General features: G+C 34.2%; 1 protein-coding gene across 3 annotated transcripts in view; it reads right to left on the bottom strand.

Annotated features, from left to right (window-relative positions):
* Positions 1-12,712, bottom strand: part of LOC126968339 (uncharacterized) — a 39,329-nt gene extending 26,617 nt beyond the window's left edge. For all 3 annotated transcript variants that reach the window (XM_050813315.1, XM_050813316.1, XM_050813314.1), the window contains exon 1: positions 12,544-12,712. The gene's annotated coding sequence lies outside the window, so the exon portion shown is untranslated. The remainder of the gene's footprint in view (positions 1-12,543) is intronic.
* Between the last annotated feature and the right edge of the window lie 6,843 nt (positions 12,713-19,555).

The following is a 19,555-nucleotide window of genomic DNA, read 5'->3' on the forward strand; positions in this document are numbered from 1 at the left end:
TGACTCCGAGCTTCAAGTGATAAATTGATTTAATACAAATAAACTACTTTGTATACGAATTCGGTTAAGCTGATTCTTGCAAACAAGATTTGACCAACGAATCTCGAAAACCAGTTACCATTAAAACAAGCGAACTGTCCTGTTTCCAAATTGGTATCGAATAAAAAATATACCATTTGCATACATGAGCGACGTCCGCTCCAAATGATATTGCATATGCAATAGATAGATATATGGTAATAATATTTAAACATCTATTATTGAATTTAATTACTGTGATAAACTCTTATATCTAATATATAAAATTCTCATGTCGCGGTGTTTGTAGTTAAACTCCTTCGAAACGGCTTGTTTCTTGAATTTTATCTCATGAAATTTTGAGTGCATATTGGGTAGGTTTGAGAATCGGACAACATCTATTTTTCATCTCCCTAAATGTTAAGGGTGGTCCACGCCAATTTTTTTTTAATTTTTTTTTACATTATTTTTTTAATTTATTCGGTTATGAGTCAGCATTAAAAAATACATACAACCTCAAATTTTCACCCATCTACGATCAACAGTTACTTTTGAATCGCGATTTTAATATCGGCAATACAACGTTTGCTGGGTCAGCTAGTATGATATATATTTCATACCTTAGATAATTTATACGTCTAGAAAGAGTCTCTTGCTGCTAGACAACGGATGAAAACAGGCCAGGTTTATTACGTTAGTGTGCGTGACGAGTTACGGCGTACACTCGCGATTTGTATGTCACTTTGTGTTAGTTTGCGTGTTTGCGTGCATTGATCAAAATAGAGTTTAACTGTAATGATACGGCATGGCATTTATTTTTCCAAAATTGATTCCTTTAGAATTCTTTTTGATGTCATTTCTAATATACTAGATACTACTATCGCTTCGGAAACAAATGGCGCTCTGAGAGGGATGAAGCGGTGCAAGAAACTCTCCCAGCATTCTTTTTTTTTGCGCTCTTTTCAATAAAAATATACAATATTGTACAGTAATTTCTTTCGCTATAAAATCATATCATCATAATCTAGTCCCAGACTGTCCGATCACTTAGATATTCAGCTGTGGAGTAATAGGATTTAGAACAGAGCCATTTTTTTATAAAACATTTAAATTTATTTATAGATAATGCCTGAACAGTGGTTGGGACTTTATTATAAAAGTGTATACATTTCCCCTTAAAACTATTATGTATTTTATGAAGCCTACTAGAACTAGTTACAAGCAATCCCTTATTTCTAGTGTTATAAAGAAAATCACTATTAAGAGCATAAAAGTGACGATTTTTGTGAACGTATATTAAATTTTCATAAATGTACTGACAATGTACAGTCATAATATTTATTTCTTTAAATTTTTCTTTGAGAGACTGTCTATAACCAAGCTGATATATATAGCACGAACAGCTCTCTTTTGCAGAGCAAACACTATATCAATCATGGGTAGCTTTTATCCAAAAGACCGGCAACACTGCTGTATTTCCAAGAGAATGTTAGCGGCGGTAATCATTTAACATCAGGTGCGCTCGTATGTCCTCCTTTTCCAAAAGAAATATCACTTTGAACAACATTTGTCAGCCTCTCCCTTTTTGTTGGTTGGCTAAAGATATGAGTGGTCTAGCGCTATCGTTATGAAAAACGACATCTTCACCTTCTTGCTCTAAATTTCTTTGCAATACAATGCACACTGCATTGCATTTCACATGAACGCTTAAGGATGGAAAAAATGAACGCGCGCACAGTTCCTAGAATACTTACCTGTTACAAAAAGATCTTGAACATTTTTTATGCTCCACAAACAGAATTACTGTCTACCTGCAAGAGACCATCGTCTCCAGGCCCCTATGAAATTTACGGCGATGGGGTGTGAGTGGTAGAGCCATGTTGCGTCTTAAGGGACACAACCGAATTAGTCTTTCACGCCTGGAGAAATACCAATGTCTCGCTAGAAACCGACGTGAAACTTTGCCGATGTGTTTTTTGTTCGGTCTGTGGGCTCTCCGGAGAAAATAGACTACTCCAGGACAGTCGTACTATGTTGTCCAGGAGAATCCGGCCCTGCGCGTCCACAATTAGGACCTGTACCAAATTGCAAGCAAGAGCAGGAGGCTTCACTCTAAATTCCGTCTACTTCCACCTAAAGTGGGACCTAGGGACCTTCAAGAAAAGAGCAAAAAGAGCACCTTAAAGGCTGGCAACGCATCTCTTGGTCCCTGGGTGTTGCGGATGTCCATGAGCCTCCCACCACTCCCCATCCCGTGAGACTCTTCTCCGTTTGCCTCCTCGTGTATAAAAAAAGGGCTCTCTTTTCTGGGATAGTAAAGGAGTGGTCATGGTTAAATGTCCCGACCATGGATCTACTGTTACAAATAAAAAATTGCATTACGAATTTCGTGAGAAACGACAAATGAATCTAGCAAAAATTGTTTTGTTCCAAAAAGATAATGTCCAGACTCAAGGTTCCGCCGTTGCTATGATTTCAATTCAAGAAGCTGTCTTGGAAATACTTGACCATCCATATTTACCCGGCCTAGCACCCTGTGGCTTCTATCCAAGGTTGAAAGAGTATTTGGAGGGACAGAGATTCGAAGAAGTACAGGAGTTTTTAGGTCTGCAGGATGATGAATGAGTTTTTAAAGTTTAAGAAACACATATTCCACTTTTTTTTTACACAATTTGACAGTAAAAGGTATATCCTATTAATATTATAAATGTGAAAGTTTGTATGTCTGGATGTATGTTTGAACTTCTTTAACGCAAAAACTACTGAATGGATTTTGATGAAACTTTACAATAATATAGCTTACACACGAGAATAACACATAGGCTATTATTTATAAAACTATCGCGTGAATTATCCTTTTATGGCAAAACAACGTTTGCCGGGTCAGCTAGTAACAAATATATATAATATCATCCTGACATTGATATTATGATAGTGATTTTCTAGATTATTCTGGATAAAATATACTAGTTCTGAAACTAGCAATATGGAGTGAGTTTATATTATGTTTTTCTTTTTTCTTTCACATCCTCCCCGAAATTGCGCCGGTTTAAAATCACTAATCTTTATTTTGTTACATAATATTTATTTAGTTACTTGACTCTTGACATTAGAACGACATTCCGACCGCAAAAGTTACCAAAAAAGAATCTGCTTAAAGGTTTCCTTATATTTGAATACATTTATTTTATTTTATACTTGATTAGGTCTTAGGTTATATTTACATATGAGGGCGTTCAATAAAAGCGAATATGCGTATGTTGCCAGCTACTTTAATAGAAACAAATTAATTTTTTTGAAAAAGCCTCTTTATTATTACACTAGTTGAGATTACCAGTGAGAGGCAACTTTGCACAGGGTGTTGGCTAGATTATAGGTACCACAAATGCGACTTTTTTTGCCGTGAAGCAGTTATGTGTAAGCATTATTGTGTTACGGTCTGAAACACCGTAGCTAGTGACATTACTGGACAAACGAGACTTAACATCTTATGTCTCAAGATGACGAGCGCAATTATAGTGCCGCTCAAAAATTTTGGGTTTTTCAAGAACACTGAGCGGCAATGGATTGTAATGGTCAGGGCGTATAAATTACTACCAGCTGAACGTCCTGCTCGTCTCGTCTCTTATAAAACATGCATGGAGCATCTGGCAGAAAAACCGCTATAGATGTGGTGCTGGAAACGACTGTTGCCAATATGTTGGACAGCACTTCGCATCAAACAAAGACTGTTTAGTTGCATAGACTAAGAATAATTATAATAGATGGACACATGATACGGAAGGAACTCTCTATAGTGCAATTAGTAGTGCAGCGAACCACGCGGTCAGTCACCTACATGCTGCACCCCTATCAGGAGTTCATACAGCTCATTGGCAGACCAAAGAGCGTCTAAATAATACAATACCGCTTGCATGCAATGCCATAATTAGGACGTATTTTGACAGTTACTTTACAAAAAGTTTGACAGTGACAAAGACTAGCTGTCTACCTGTTCTATCGTTTTGATCACGCCATTATATTCACATAACTATTTTGTGTCAAAAATATTTAGAAGTTGTTTTGTTAGTTTACATCGTTGGTTATAGAAATTTATGCTAGATTTTTTACATTAAAACAAACATAACTAAGCATTTGGAAACAAGTTCTATAAAATCCAGGATACTCAACGGTTCAGCACAATAATAAAATCTAAATTAATAATGTAGCAATTAAAAACTAGTTTAAATGTTTTACAAGATGGACTCGCAAGCAAGTTAGATAGTTGATCTGACTTAAATGTGTAAACTTTACGTGATTTGGCTTTATAGATTGATGCTATTAAAGAATTAATACTAGTAACAGAAAAAAATAGATAAGAGAATATTCATTAATCATCTTAGCCCAATTTATGATAAAGAAGTTTGTATTTTTCTACGTATATGTTTGTAACGAATGAACTCAAAAACTACATACCTATTTGTCCGATTAAAAAAAATATTTCCTATATTATCACTGACTAACGTGGTCTATTTTCATTTATGAAAGAGGAACGCAAACATTAGTGGTCATCTGATGGTATGTGATCACCAGGAGCTATATTGTGTTGTAACACCAGAGGAATCACATTTTTTTTATGGAATAGGAGGACAAACGAGTGTACGGGGCACCTGTTGTTAAGTGATCACCGCCGCCCACAATCTCTTGCAACACCAGAGGAATCACAGGAGCGTTGCCGGCCTTTAAAGAAGGTGTACGCGCTTTTTTTGAAGGTACCCATGTCGTATCGTCCCGGAAACACCGCACAAGGAAGTTCATTCCACAGCTTTGTAGTACGTGGAAGAAAGCTCCTTGAAAACCGCACTGTGGAGGACCGCCACACATCCAGATGGTGGGGATGATATCCTAACTTGTGGCGTGTCGTGCGAAGGTGGAATTCGGCGGCAGGAATCAGGTTGAACAGCTCTTCGGAACACTCCTCGTGATAAATGCGGTAGAAGACACACAATGAAGCGACGTCTCTACGCAACGCCAAGTGATCCACATGAATTCGAAAACCGAAAACACATTGATACGTAGCGGGTAAGGATCGAACCAGAGGCTCCGCGATGAGAGTTCTCAACGGTTCTACCTACCTACCAAACTAACCTCATTATTAAGCCAACGATAATTCGCTATATTTTATTTAAAACTTAGAGATCCCTATGTAAGCTTCAATAACTTAAAAATACTTAAAGCTATTACTTTTTAAACAATTCTTTCTAAAAATTATGTTGTACCTTAACAGTATATCTACAGTTATAGAAACAGTACTGCCAAAGTAAAATTATAAAGGAAAGGAAATAAGAATAGAGAGAAAGAGGGATGCGCCAAGGAGAAACATTATCACCCAAGCTGTCAACGACAATGTAAATAATGCAAACTTAACAACAAACAGTAAACCAGAACAAATATTAATAAATAGAAATACAAGATATTGATAAAATTGAGTATGTCCAGAAATACACTTTGCTTTCTCCAGAGACCAAACCTCCAAATAAACTCGTCAAAACAAAATATGGCCCACCATCATCTATTTAGAATTTTTGTTTGAAAATATCTCAAGAGGCAATGATTCGCTAAATAGAGCATTTGGTTGTGTTGTTGACTTGAACGTTTGTTTCATGGGGGTAGATAAAAAAGTGAAGTGCATGAAAAAACACAAAATTACACAAATTTTGTCCCTTGACTTTTTTAGTCAAGCTTATACGTTTTGTTATAAGAGGTTGCTTCTTAGACTGTTTTACTCGATTTCTGCATTAATCGCGTGTACTGTGGCTAGTTCACAACGTCATATGGACCTGGGAATCGCAGCAAGAGTAGTAGCTCTGCTTCAGGAGGGAGAGTCCCAGAGATCAGTAGCAATACGTGTCGGTGTGTCGCGAAGAGCTATTAGAAACGTATCAAAAACGAAACAAGAGTTCCTAACTGCTCATGAAGATCGGTATATCACTCTAACTGCACGTCGGGAGCGTACTGTAACCGCCCGGGACTTAGAATCCCGACTGCGCCAATCGCCTGGTACACAAGTAAGAGATCAAACTATATGTAACATACTTCACGAAGATGGCCAAACGTTCCAGGGTATGTGCTGTTCGACTTAAACTTACACGGGCTCATCGTGCAGCACGTTTAAGGTTCGCTCGCGAGCATTTAAACGAATGGAAGATCAAGTTTTATAGCGATGATAAACGAATACGCGTATGGCGAAAACAAGGCGAACGTTTTAAAAGAACCATGCGTTATGTTAAGTGTTATGGTTTGGGGTGGAATCAGCTTCCTAGGCAAAACAGAGCTAGTAATTCTGGATGAGGGTACTGTTAATGCTGCCAATTACGTCGAGCATGTAATCCAGTCTCATGTCATTCCATTTGCACAAAGAGTAGGTGCTGGTTTTATTTTTATGCAGGATAATGCACGACCCTATACGGCTCGTGTTACGCAAAGAGCACTTTCAGATGCCAATATTCGGTTATGCCATGGCCTGCACTGAGCCCTGATCTCTTTCCAATTGAACATTTATGAAATCAGTTGAAAAGAAGCCTGAAAGAAAACCATAGCCAGTCGACAGGAGCTCATAAATGCTTTGAAAATGTGTTGGGAACGCATACCAACACAAAATTTGACACAACTAATCGAGAGCGTGCCAGATAGGCTCATGGAGCGTATACGGAGTAGAGGAGGCCCTACTCGCTACTAACTACCGCATTGATTTAGCAACAGCAATGGATAAATATTGTTAAGTTTAATTTTTTTCATTAGTAATTTTCTTGTAGTTTTCATGAAAATGCGTTTTGTGTTTTTTTTTCTATTAAAGTAAATAATTTTGATTACTGATTGAGTTTAAATAATTTCTTAATACCTTACCTAAACAGACCTCCACAATAAAAACAGATAAACATTAATACTTTATGCTGACAGCCTAAAAACAAGGTGGGCCCTATTTTGTTTTGACGAGTTTATAACAAAACTAGAAAAGGGAACGCTTGCAAGCAGTACTGGGCATTGATATTACTAATAAAAATAAACAAATAGGTATGGCCATCAACACTTTGTTACACATCTGTTCTCCCGGTGATAAGTTTTGGATCCCTCACTAAAAACAATAAGAAACTGAAAGTCTGCCAAAGATCGATGGATGAAAGTAGGCAGATATTGAAATTATCAGATAAACTACAAATTACACACGGTTTGTCAGAAAAACAACTTAAATTATTAACATGTCAAAGAACAAATGGACAGGAGTAGGAATGAACAGTGGACAAGACACACATCAAGAGGAGACGAAATAGAGCAAAAGTGCCGAATCGCGCAAGTGGAGATGGGAAGACGATAATATAAAAAAAGGTGCAGACAACTTATTATTGAGCATAGCTTACGAAATAGGCGACTAGAAAAAGTTGAAAGAGGACATTTATACTTGATTTATACATAAAAAGTAATGGGTATACCGACAATTTTCAGTAACTGGACATCTATTACTGTGCGCCTGTTTTCATGAAAACCCTGGTAAAATCACTGCGAGTTGGTCGATTTCACACACAACCAATAAATATCCTCGTAGGTGTGTGTAAGTTTCCTCACGATATTTTCCTTCACTTTGAGAGTATCGTGCAATTAACGTGCATGTGAATTCAGAAAACACGTCTACGTGAAGTTACACTAAGGCTTGGTTGCATCATTTATTAGCTGTTATAGTTAAGGTTTAAATCAAATTTAACGTTAACAGTAACCCTGACTTTAAAATAGACTGCGAAATGTATTACACCATCGTATTCCTTGGCATAGTTAAAGATAAAGTTAAAAAGAGTAATATCAAGTCAATATCGAATCTTTATTTAAAACTTATATGACACGTAGCTATTTAGCTATTTAACATTTACAATAGCTTTAACCGAGAAGATTTGACGGTTACGGTTAGCAGTTAAAGTTATGACGTTACATAAAAATTGTGAAATGGTGCAACTATATTTTTGCTAAACTGGTACTCAAGTTTGCAATTGCTAAAGTTAATTTACCCAGCCTTAGAAAAATATGTAAAAATAATGAATTTATAAAATTATAATTATAAATGATTTATGATAAGTAATAAGTATAAAAGTAACAACGGGGCCCTTCGTGAGTACCACTCGCACTTATCCAAATTTTTTATTTAATCGTAAAAACATCTGGTTAAAAATTACCATAATGATAGCAGTGCAAAGCGATTAGAAAGGATTCTCACAGTATATTAATTAGCGAAATGTCGTATGTGTTATTTTGCGTCAAGTCCTTATCATTATCATAAATTATTCTTATATCTCTTGTTTAACGGTCGTTCTAATCAAGTGATAAGTTATGTTAAACGGAGATTAATATAAAAGTATCTACAAGTTGCTAAATTATATATTTAAGGGGGGGGGGGGGGGTCCACACCAGACATACAAGCGTGCGAGAGAGACATCTCTAACGGAGATGTGTATTGTTTTTTTTACCCATTACAATGCAGTGCCGCTCAGGAATCTTGAAAAACCCAAAAATTCTGAGCGGCACTACAATTGTGCTCGTTACCTTGAGACAGAAGATGTTAAGTAACATTTGCCCAGTTATTTCACTAGCTACGGCGCTCTTCAAACCGAAACACAGTAATGATTACACATTACTCCTTCACGGCAGAAATAGGCACCGTTGTGGTACCCATAATATAGCCGGCTCCCGAGCCGTATCGGTTAATGTAGTTGTTTTTTTACGGTCTTAATAAAAGGCTAAATTATTGTATTTTCTTTGATGAACGCGAATGTTACACATTTCAATATGCAATTTCATAAGAACATTAGCGGATTCCTCAATAACTGTGATAATCATAATGTTAACACCAGGAATAAGTATAAACTAGTTATGCTTACTACTAGGTTAAGTCGAGTTAGTAAGTCCTTTGCAAGACGATGTATGTTTTACGAAATTTAAGAGTTCTTAAAAATACGTTTATATATAGGTAAAGGTATAATGACATTCTTAATGATAATACAGATTGGGAATGGAGCGACCGCCTACAGGTTGTAAAAAAAATAAATTTGATGCCAACGAAAAAAAAACGAAGCTCGCTGAGTTTCTTGCGCCCGGTCTTCTCAGGTCTGAGGCATAAATTTTCGAAGTTCAATAATTGATTTAAAATCCTTGTTTGAATAAAGTTCTTAACTAAGCCCTAGGCCAGCATTAAGTCTTAAGTTAGGACTATGTATTTATGTAACACAATATTCAAAACCAACGTTTGATTGACTTAAATTAACTTTGAACGTTATCAAAGACCGATGGCATCACAATGTATTTATAATTATAACTATGGTATTTTTTCTTCGGAACTAAATTTTTTATTACAACCCGGTCAAGCTAACTCGGGACCTGAGTCGAGAAGCGACCATTCTCCCTCTCCGCTTTCCCCACCCCGTAGTCGTCCTGTTAGTAGGATATATAATAAAATAATGTTTTTATATGAATTTGTCAATAATATATCATAACATCAAAAATTACTTCGTAAAATATGCACCCTGCTGTCGTAATGAAATTGTTTCACAGCAGAACTGTCAAACCGTGCGTCAATAAATTCTCTCATAGAAATTAAGTATGGACACATCAAAGGAAAAACAAATTTGTTGTTTTTATTTAATTCCGAGCATTTTCCTAATTAGTCACCTTTTAAACCCACTCTGGACTTCCACAAATAATTCAAGACCTAAATTTACGAAATCGGTCCAGCCGTTCTTGAGTTTTAGCGAGACTAACGAACAGCAATTCATTTATATATATATAGATTATTAAGCTCTAAAGCTGTTAAGCTCGTTTTCTTACATTTTATTCCAGCATCTGAACATAACGTAATTAATAATAATTACTACATATTTTTAGTTGTAATTACGAAATATAATATTTCGTTATACAGTTCGTTACTATTGCAGGGAAGAAAATGAACTATTAATTTTTAAGAACATAAAATTAAGGGATATTTTATTAAATTTATTTGGTGAATTTGTAACATATTGTACGCGTACCATGAAAGTTTCGACTTTACGCCCGGTAGTCCAATATAACTCAAAAATTGTGGACATTAAAAAATTGTTTTAAACAAAAGTTGTAGCTTTTATGCTCAGTACAGGACAGTGACTTTAAGCCTTCCAAAAAAAAAATCATTCGAAAAATTGGTGCGTGGTTAAATTCTATATTTACTTTCAACTTGATTTAAACCACTTTAGTTGATTTTTAAATGAAAGTTTAGATGAAATAACAGGGACGGAAGATTTATGAACGATGCGGGTATCGAACGTAAATAAATTGTAATAAAACGTAAATCTTGATATGTCTTGTTCAACTCTCGGGTTGTGGCTCCATCTACAGGATTTACTTTGTAGTTGATAACCTGCTTTGTTGGTAAGAGCGCTCGGACGGAACCCCAGAGGCGCGGTTTCGAGTCTCGCATTGTTTAAATTTTGGTTACAAATTAAATATTCATAATTGATCCCAGAAGTGAAGAATATCATTTAAAAATAAAAAATTGTTTAGCTACCAATATTGTTATCACACCTTCAATTATAATCCATTGATAATAAAAATAATTAAAAAGAATAGTATTGTTTTAATGATGGAGTGATTTAGAAAGAAAGCCGAATAAATATAGCATTCCTCACTTCACAGTTTGGTTGTCCATTTGTTGTTCTGTTGCAGTCCGTATTTGCACATTTCTATTATATAGCAGACATGGAAAATATACTGTGTTGCCAGCAGGAACTGAACCTGTGACCTGTTGGTCAATAGGCAGGCAGATGCTTAGACTGAATTTATTATTTAAATAAACTTAAACTTTGGGTACAACATGATCCAACTACACAGGGACAGAATACGCAAAATTTAAGATGTTGTCACCAGCCACTGTCTCTTATACACACATCTATTTATCATAGGTGTGACAGACAGCCATTTATGCAGGTTCGCTGCACGGAGGCAGAACACATGCTTACAGAATGTGGAAGTATGAATGAACAACAGGCACAAATTCCCCGACCTCCAGCATAGCTCCCTGGTGTCTGTAGCAATAGGAAAAGGCTGCTATAGTTCTGGGATGTTCTGGGCTAGTTGGAGTAAGATGACAAACAGACAGACACAATGGCCTAATCAAGTGGCTAAGTGCAAAACAGTCAAACTAATTAGAATAGGGGTTTCTTATTAGTTTGACTGTTTATTGTCTATACAATAGTGGAAATTGTTGGAGGAGGCATTCACCAAGTGTTAGGCACACCAGAAAAAGAGATATTTTTTAGTTTGAAAGATAGTTCTTTAGTTTCATTGATTAAGTGTATGTAATCATTTTATTGTTTTGGACTTAAAGGGCATTTAAAAAAATACTGGAAATGCAAATATGTTTATAAATTAATTAAATTTTATGTAAATATTTAGTATATCTATATGCCTAATATATAAAATAAAATAATTATTAATTACAACATATCTTGAATTGACAAATTTAAAACATCCTGCAAATCAATATTATTACCTAATATTCAATTATTGATATAGAATGGAAAGAGAAACAGGAGACAGAAGTCACAATAGAAAAAATAATTAATAAATAAATTACTTTTTTTTAGTTAGGTTTTTATAATAATAAAAACAAAACATTAAACACATATTAATTCATATGACATTATCCAAGTTAAAAATTTACATTAATTATCTATGTATTATTACAAAACCAATTTTTAGAAAGGACTTTGCCAGAATATTAAAAATCTAAAATTGGAGCTGTTCAATTAAGACATATTTATATAATATGAGATAATTGTCATAGTAGGTGTTTGTTTAAACAGCAAGTAAAAAAAATATAAGGAAATGAATAATATCAATTTAGCTATATTTAAAAAAATACTGGAAAAGAATATATTTTTTTTAATAATTCCAATCACAATTAAACTTTCAATAAAACATTTGATCTAAGATTTGATAAGTTAATTGAAAATTACATTAATAATAAAAACAAAGGCAAAAGAAACAAAAGATTTAAGATAATAATATGCAAAGATAATGGATATGATGTGATAAAATATTTTTTATAAAATACAACAAAAATAGACTAACCTTTAGAACAACAGCTTCTAATTTACAACTTATTTGTTTAAAAATCCAACTAGTATTCAAAAAAATGATAATACACATTAATTTTCTTCATCGAATGATAAACAATACGACGGTTAAGGCGATAAGTTTAGCGCCAATCGAAGGTTTAAATATTGTTCTAATTGAGATAACGGAAAATAATATTTTCTGATAACTCTGACTGGCTGTTATACGCAAAGTGTCACCCGACGAAAAAATATGCACACACTCGGCGTTTTGTTATAAAATTATACACGGCATAGCGTCAAATTACGCGTCTGTCGCCTTTAGTTAAAAGGTTAACAGGCAATTGACTACAGTTTTTCTTAATCAGTTAAAAATAAGGACATCTAACGCTGTTGTTACATGAATCAAATTACTTACCGATGCTAGCGAAACGCATTCCACCGTTCTTGTGATGCGTGGGCTCGTATTTTCATCTTATTCACGTAATAGCATAGCACTTCACAAATATCTAATATTTTGTATCGAAATGCAACTTATAAAAAATAATGATCACAGTTTAATTTTGATCTGTCAAAGTTGACTTTTCTCCGGTGGCCGCTTGCCAATAAGACATAGACAAATCTAATATCTATTTCACTTACAAGCAAAGTATTAGAACAGGTGACAAGGATGAACGCTATTACTCGCTAGATGGCGATAAATTTATATTAAAACTTCTGTCAAAACAAAAGTTAGGTACGTAAACTACTGAACACTAGATAGCGTTAGTAGTATATTGATTCATTTGTTTACTTTATATAATACAAATAACAAAAAAAAAACGAAAAAATAACAGTTTGTTTTTTTCTTACTTTTCTTGTTTTATAATAGTTACATGTTTGAAGTCTGTATTTGTTATTCTTATTTATACACTTTTAGTTAGGTACCTACTTATTTCGGCAATTGATTTATGGAAAATCAAGTCCACACACAGACACATTTTCTCACACACATTGACACAGTCAGGAGAAACATAATATATATACATACCATATAGGCACGCATTTAAAAGAAAAAATATTAGGACACTTCATTATCATTACATTAATGAAACTTCAATATACGTTCACAAAACTTCATCTTTTTGCTTAAAATAGTAATATTGTTATAACACTAGAGATAAATAAGGACTTGTTTATATAGCAAATGTCTAAGTTTACATAATATAATCCAAGGCGCTAGATGGCGTTGCCTACAAATAAATTTAAATGTTTTAAAAATAATACATAGTATAATATTGACACACTTTTTACACAAATTGTCTTGCCCCAAATTAGGCATATAATATAGCCTTTGTTATGGGTTGCAAGACAACAATATATTTAATACAATATACTTACTTAAACATACATAAATACATTAAAACATCCATGACTCGGAAACAAACATCCATATTCATCATATAAATGCTTGCACATACCGGGATTCGAAACCCGGGACCTCTAGCTTAGTAGGTAGGATCGCTAACCACTCGGCTATACAGGTCGTCAAAATGACTATTTTGTAAATCTTACTACTCAACAGCGGAATATTTTAAGCTGAAAAGGTCGATTTCGACTCATTGGGGTCGCAATAAGCAAAATAGATTTTGGGATCCAATCAGTTCCAGTAAAAATCGACCCCTTTTTATACACATAATATTATTATTTGAAACTTATATTGTCCAGCAATTTGGCAAGCAGACATATTATGTCTGCAAAAGACTACTAATTTTTAAAGTAATTAAATTTAAGGCTAGGGAATAGGGCTTTTAGGTGTCAGTTCATTTTGGAAAAGTGGGCTCTTATCTTTTAGTTTGGGAATCCCTGATCTTTGCAATTGGGTCTTAGCCTGGGTCTAGTTAATGATTAGTTTATACTTATAGCTATAACATAGTACAATATTGTAAAATTCATATTTTTAAATCACAAAAAAGAATACTGGGATTGCATTTTGTACCATTTCTACACTCTGATTTAATTGACGTCAAAAAGTTTTCGAAAAGAATCAATTTCGAGTAAATAAATACATTATAGAGTATTGGGCCACGGCAGTGTTGATCTTCTATTCCATAAAAAATATTTCTTTTAGCTTAAAAATCCTATAAACGAGACCAGATATAAATTGGAACACACACTTTCGTCATACTAAAAATGTAGTACGACGAAAATGTGTCGTAAAAGCATAGTAAAGCAAGTTAAATAGCAAAATCTAAATAGTTTGGGTTATTTGACTCCAAATTATCATGGCGTTTAGAGCATACCATACTCTCTAAAACTGACCAGTTAATCTTCAGCTCAGATGAAGTCAAAAAAGTCCATTACCAGTCACCCTTGTGTGGGTTGCGTTTTAGACCCGGTGCAGAGACTTGTTGAAAGTAGCATTTTTGTTCAAGAAAACATGGTAGTCTCAATAGGCTAAATAGTCTTCTGATGAAACGTATCTTGGTACACCCGTGCCGATGTTATGTCACATTTTTCACAAAAATATGCCCAGTGACCCCTTGATAGCTAACACCTCACCAACATCACTGAAGATGTATAATACCTTATACCCCCGTTACCACCTAATTTCAATTTAAATTGCAATTTCGATTGTAAAATCCCTATACGCACAGCTTATAACCTAACTTACTACTCCTGCATCAATCGCATTTGTCGCCAATTTAATACACTTACTACAAAATAATCAGTCGTAATGTCATAATCAGACTCCCTGCGTAAGGGAGCTAAAATGTAGAAATTACTATAATTTTGATTACACTACAATAATTTGACATTTTTCATATGTGCCTTTTAGTTGTAAGTCTCCTTGTTGATACTTTTACGTTTCTGTATGAATATTGTTGGTTTGTTAAATAAAATAAAAAATAAATAAATCTCGTAGGTCGTCATCGCTAGTAACAACTAAGATATAGAAAAACCTCCTTATGTTTCGGTTAAGAAGGTGTTTTAATTTTCAGCTCGATCCATTTTAAATGATTACTTGCGAGCTCAAAGGAATAATAATCATCTTTTATAATACCTAGCAGATAATAATATGGTTCTAATTGTTCAATTCATTTCCCGAGATAAAATTTTAGCAGGTTTTATTCATGGTTGTATGCTATTCCTCGCTAGATAGCGAACAAAACTAAACGTCAATCTCGAAATATTCTTAGATAACTACTTTACACTAGATGGCGCTAGTAGTATATTATATAATTAATGAATATATTGGAAAAAAAAACGAAAAATAAGAATTTAGTGATTTAATCATAAACTTAGAATATAAACGGTGATCACTTAACACCAGGTGACCCGTACGCTCGTTTGTCCTCCTATTCCATAAAAAAAAAATACAAAATTAAAAAAAATAAAGCGTGACTGATTTTGATTCGTTAATGTGTTAACTATGTGTGGTAAGCTTGTTAAACTTTTGTTTTAATATTCAAAATAGTAAAGAGCTTATTTCAAGCGTGGCTGACCGTTTACGTCAAACAAAATTGGTTACAGTGCCTAACCAAAGATTCGGTTTCTTTATCTATCTTGCTGTATCTTCGTTAGAGGTATTCTTTCCTCTTGTAAGCTTTGTCTGTCTATTCGTTAGTATATTATATATTATAAGACATAAGTCTATGGCAATAATATCATAGTTAATTGAAATGTTAGATTACGAGCATGAAAAACTGCATTGTAATGGGCAGGGCGTATCAATTACAAGCTGAACTTCCTGCTTGTTATTTTCATAAAAAAAATTATGCATGCGCTATGCCTATATCAGTTAAGGCGAGTTCTGCTCTTGTGATATAAATACTCGTTTTTAATAGAATTGGCAACTTTTATTTTAACTGTTCATGTAACACCAAGATGTATCATACTCGACTTTAAATATGAGATACAAAGTCGAGATTCCCGTGTAGATTGTACTCTGGTAGGTGTTTATAAGCTCCGATTGCACCATTGAAGTAGAACGCGATAAGAAAAATTTGAACGAAGCTTACGCCTGTATACGTGTTTACAGGTTCAATTCGGATTTCACCAAAACAAAATAAACGCAGTTATAGTCTAAACGCGTTTAAATGTTGATCACCGAATTTTGGTCGTTCAACATATTTTATCGCGTTCAATATTACTAAGTATTTACATTCTCTTTGGTGTTCAAGAGCTGTGTTTGTCGTTATCGTAATAGAAACATATAAACTTTTTTGGTCACTGAATTTAGCCCCACTTGATTTTTTTGCGCACGCGTCGGAATAAATGTCACCATCATAATAATATTATTTTTTGTATCTCCATTCTGTGTAAGAAATGCTTTTTTTCAGACATCATTCAACTTTTACCAATTTGAAAGATGAATTATTTTTATTCATTATTCAGAATTCTGGGTCTCAAAATCTCGAGCGATTGCCAATTCCGCGGCCATCTGGAGAGCAAAGCCAAATTGGCTTCGAAGAAACTGGGCGTCATATAGAGCACGGCAATACTTTAAGCCGGCCCACATTCTAGCGCTGTACAAAGCGCAGGTCCGGCCACATGTGGAGTATTGCTGTCATCTCTGGTCTGGCGCACCCCAGTATCAGCTCGATCCATTTGATGGCGTGCAACGCAGAGCAGCTCGAATTCTCGGGGACCCAGTGCTCTGTGAACTGCTGGATCACTTGGGTTTGCGTAGAGACATCGCTTCATTGTGTGTCCTCTACCGCATTTATCACGGGGAGTGCTCCGAAGAGCTGTTTCACCTGATTCCTGCCGCCGAATTCCACCTTCGCACGACATGCCACATGTAAGTATATCATCCCCATCATCTGGATGTGTGGCGGTCCTCCACAGTGCGGTTTTTAAGGAGCATTCTTCCACGTACTACGAGGCTGTGGAATGTACTCCCTTGTGCGGTGTTTCCGGTACGATACGAAACGGGTACCTTAAAAAAAAGCGTGTACACCTTCCTTAAAGGCCGGCAACGCGCCTGTGATTCCTCTGGTGTAGCAAGAGAAAGTGGGCGGCGGTGATCACTTAACACCAGGTGACCCGTACGCTCGTTTGTACTCCTTTTCCATAAAATAATAGATAATTATGTATAGTATTTCAATTAAACTATATACTCTATTTTATCTACATTGTAAAGTATAAGCTGTAATTTCTGAATAATTAATTAATTTTTAACGTTGATTGATTACAATAAGTAAATATTATTTTAAGGAGCAAAAGTGTAAATATATGAAGTGTGCCAAGCCAACATAAGGATCAAAAGATGTTTAATTAGTTAAAAATACCTAAAAGACGAACAAACAATATTTATTTTCGAACAATAAATAACTAACGAAGAACTGATAATTAAAAATAAAAAAGTTAAAAAAATCCAAAAAATAAATTCATGTGGGGTTAATTTCAGTGACTTAAAAATTTTGATTTTGTTCTTCTGACACTTTTGATACATTCTATTGTTTATGACATGTTAACTCAGTTTACGTCGAAACGCTCAAAATGTATTGGTGAAATCGCTTTATAGTCTTAAATCGAGATCGAGACTGGCATTTGAACTCGTTTACCTATGAATAATACTTTTAAAAAAACTAACAAACACGCAAAAAAGCACAAAATTCTCTTCGGTATTCGAAAATTTCTTAATGTTAGATAAATCGGTTAAAGATAATGGTTTAAATTTAAAATTAACGCCAATTCCTACCTTATCGACTTTAGATGAACTTTATATACTTAAATTAACAAAAAAAATATTTTTCAAATTGAAAAATGGAATAATTTTATCAATTAATGTATTGTCATCGGTCCTCGATAAATCTATGAAGTTTGAACGAAAATTGGCCGCTTAAACTGGGTTAAAATCACCTCCAAATGAGTCGGTTACAAACAAATATACATACAGGTGAGGCTTATAAAAAGCGTGTAAAAACGGAGAGTATTTAAACTCAGTTTGAAGTCTCATTGGGGAAGTCGGGGCTATATTAAGCGGTAGCTTGTTGAAGAAAACTTCTTCAGGCGTGACTTGGGGGTAACTCAGAATATTTATCTGACGGATGTAACGTTAGTACTTCCGTCAGATAAATATTCCTACTTTCCTACAGAAAAAAATTCAATTGAAACATTTTTACCACTATAATTTATTGGTTTAAAAAATTGTTTCAAATTGCCCAGTAATATTTTCTGAAAATCTCCAAGTGTATTTGTTCATTTATGACTACTTTGTAATAATAATAAATAATAGTTCTCAGTCTGACGTTTGCGTCATTTCTTCGTCTGTCGGACAGGCAAATGGTCCGAGTCCATAGAGCCATATTCGTTAATATTCAATAACAACGTTATATTGATATGTGTGATATAAATAATATAATTATTTTTATTTAATTATTTAATTAATGTAAGTATATATTTAATGGTATAAATTAAATCTTCTTGCCTTTCAACTTTTTAAGAATATTTGTTATATACTGGATGTCCTAGAATAGGTGTGACAAACAAGGGCAATCGAAAAAACATATTTTATCTATGAGCTTTCAGATAAGCAAAAAAGTATATATATGTATCTGTTAATTATTCCTTAAGTTTTACTTCAATGGCGCGTAAAGATTACACGCACTCACTTTTTTAAAACTACTGCACTGAAAAAATAATAAGACTTAATATAATATGAGTACTAGTATTATGTATACTATATAAAAATGAATTGCTGTTCATTAGTCTCGCTAAAACTCGATGACGGCTGGACCGATTTGGCTAATTTTGGTCTTGAATTATTTGTGGAAGTCCAGGGAAGGTTTAAAAGGTGAATAAATAGGAAAATGCTGCTAAATTAAATAAAAAAAAACAAATTTGTTTTTCCGTTGATGTGTCCATACATAATTTCTATGAGAGAATTTATTGACGCACGGTTTGACAGTTCTGCTGTGAAACACTTTCATTATAACAACAGGGTGCATATTTGACGAAGTAATTTTTGATGTTATGATATATTATTGACAAATTCATATAAAAACATTATTTTATTTATTATGTACAGAACAACGTCTGTCGGGTCAGCTAGTCAATTATTTATAATTGTGTATAAATTATTCTGGCAAATTATGTTCTGACTGATCGCGGTTCCTTAGGCTGATTACACACATGATAAGCGAGACGTCAAACGACAAGCATATTAACACATACAACATTATTGGACGGAGATCTTTAATAATTTCTGGAATTGTCTTTTTTGTTAAGGGCAGTAAAGGTCTTATTTTGGAAACTTTCCACGATTCTGGGAATTTGTTATTTTCTATTTAGCTGTTAATAATAAAGGTAATAATCCCCAAAGTCTGTGGCATTGTAAGAATTAGCATATTTAATGATATACCATCACATCGAACTGCAAATTTATAAATATTTTACTGTGTGGCCTTCGCCTTAATGACTTTAATTTGGCGTTATAGGTCTAA

Source organism: Leptidea sinapis, chromosome 15, assembly GCF_905404315.1.
Source record: "Leptidea sinapis chromosome 15, ilLepSina1.1, whole genome shotgun sequence".
In the NCBI taxonomy this organism is placed as follows: domain Eukaryota; kingdom Metazoa; phylum Arthropoda; class Insecta; order Lepidoptera; family Pieridae; genus Leptidea; species Leptidea sinapis.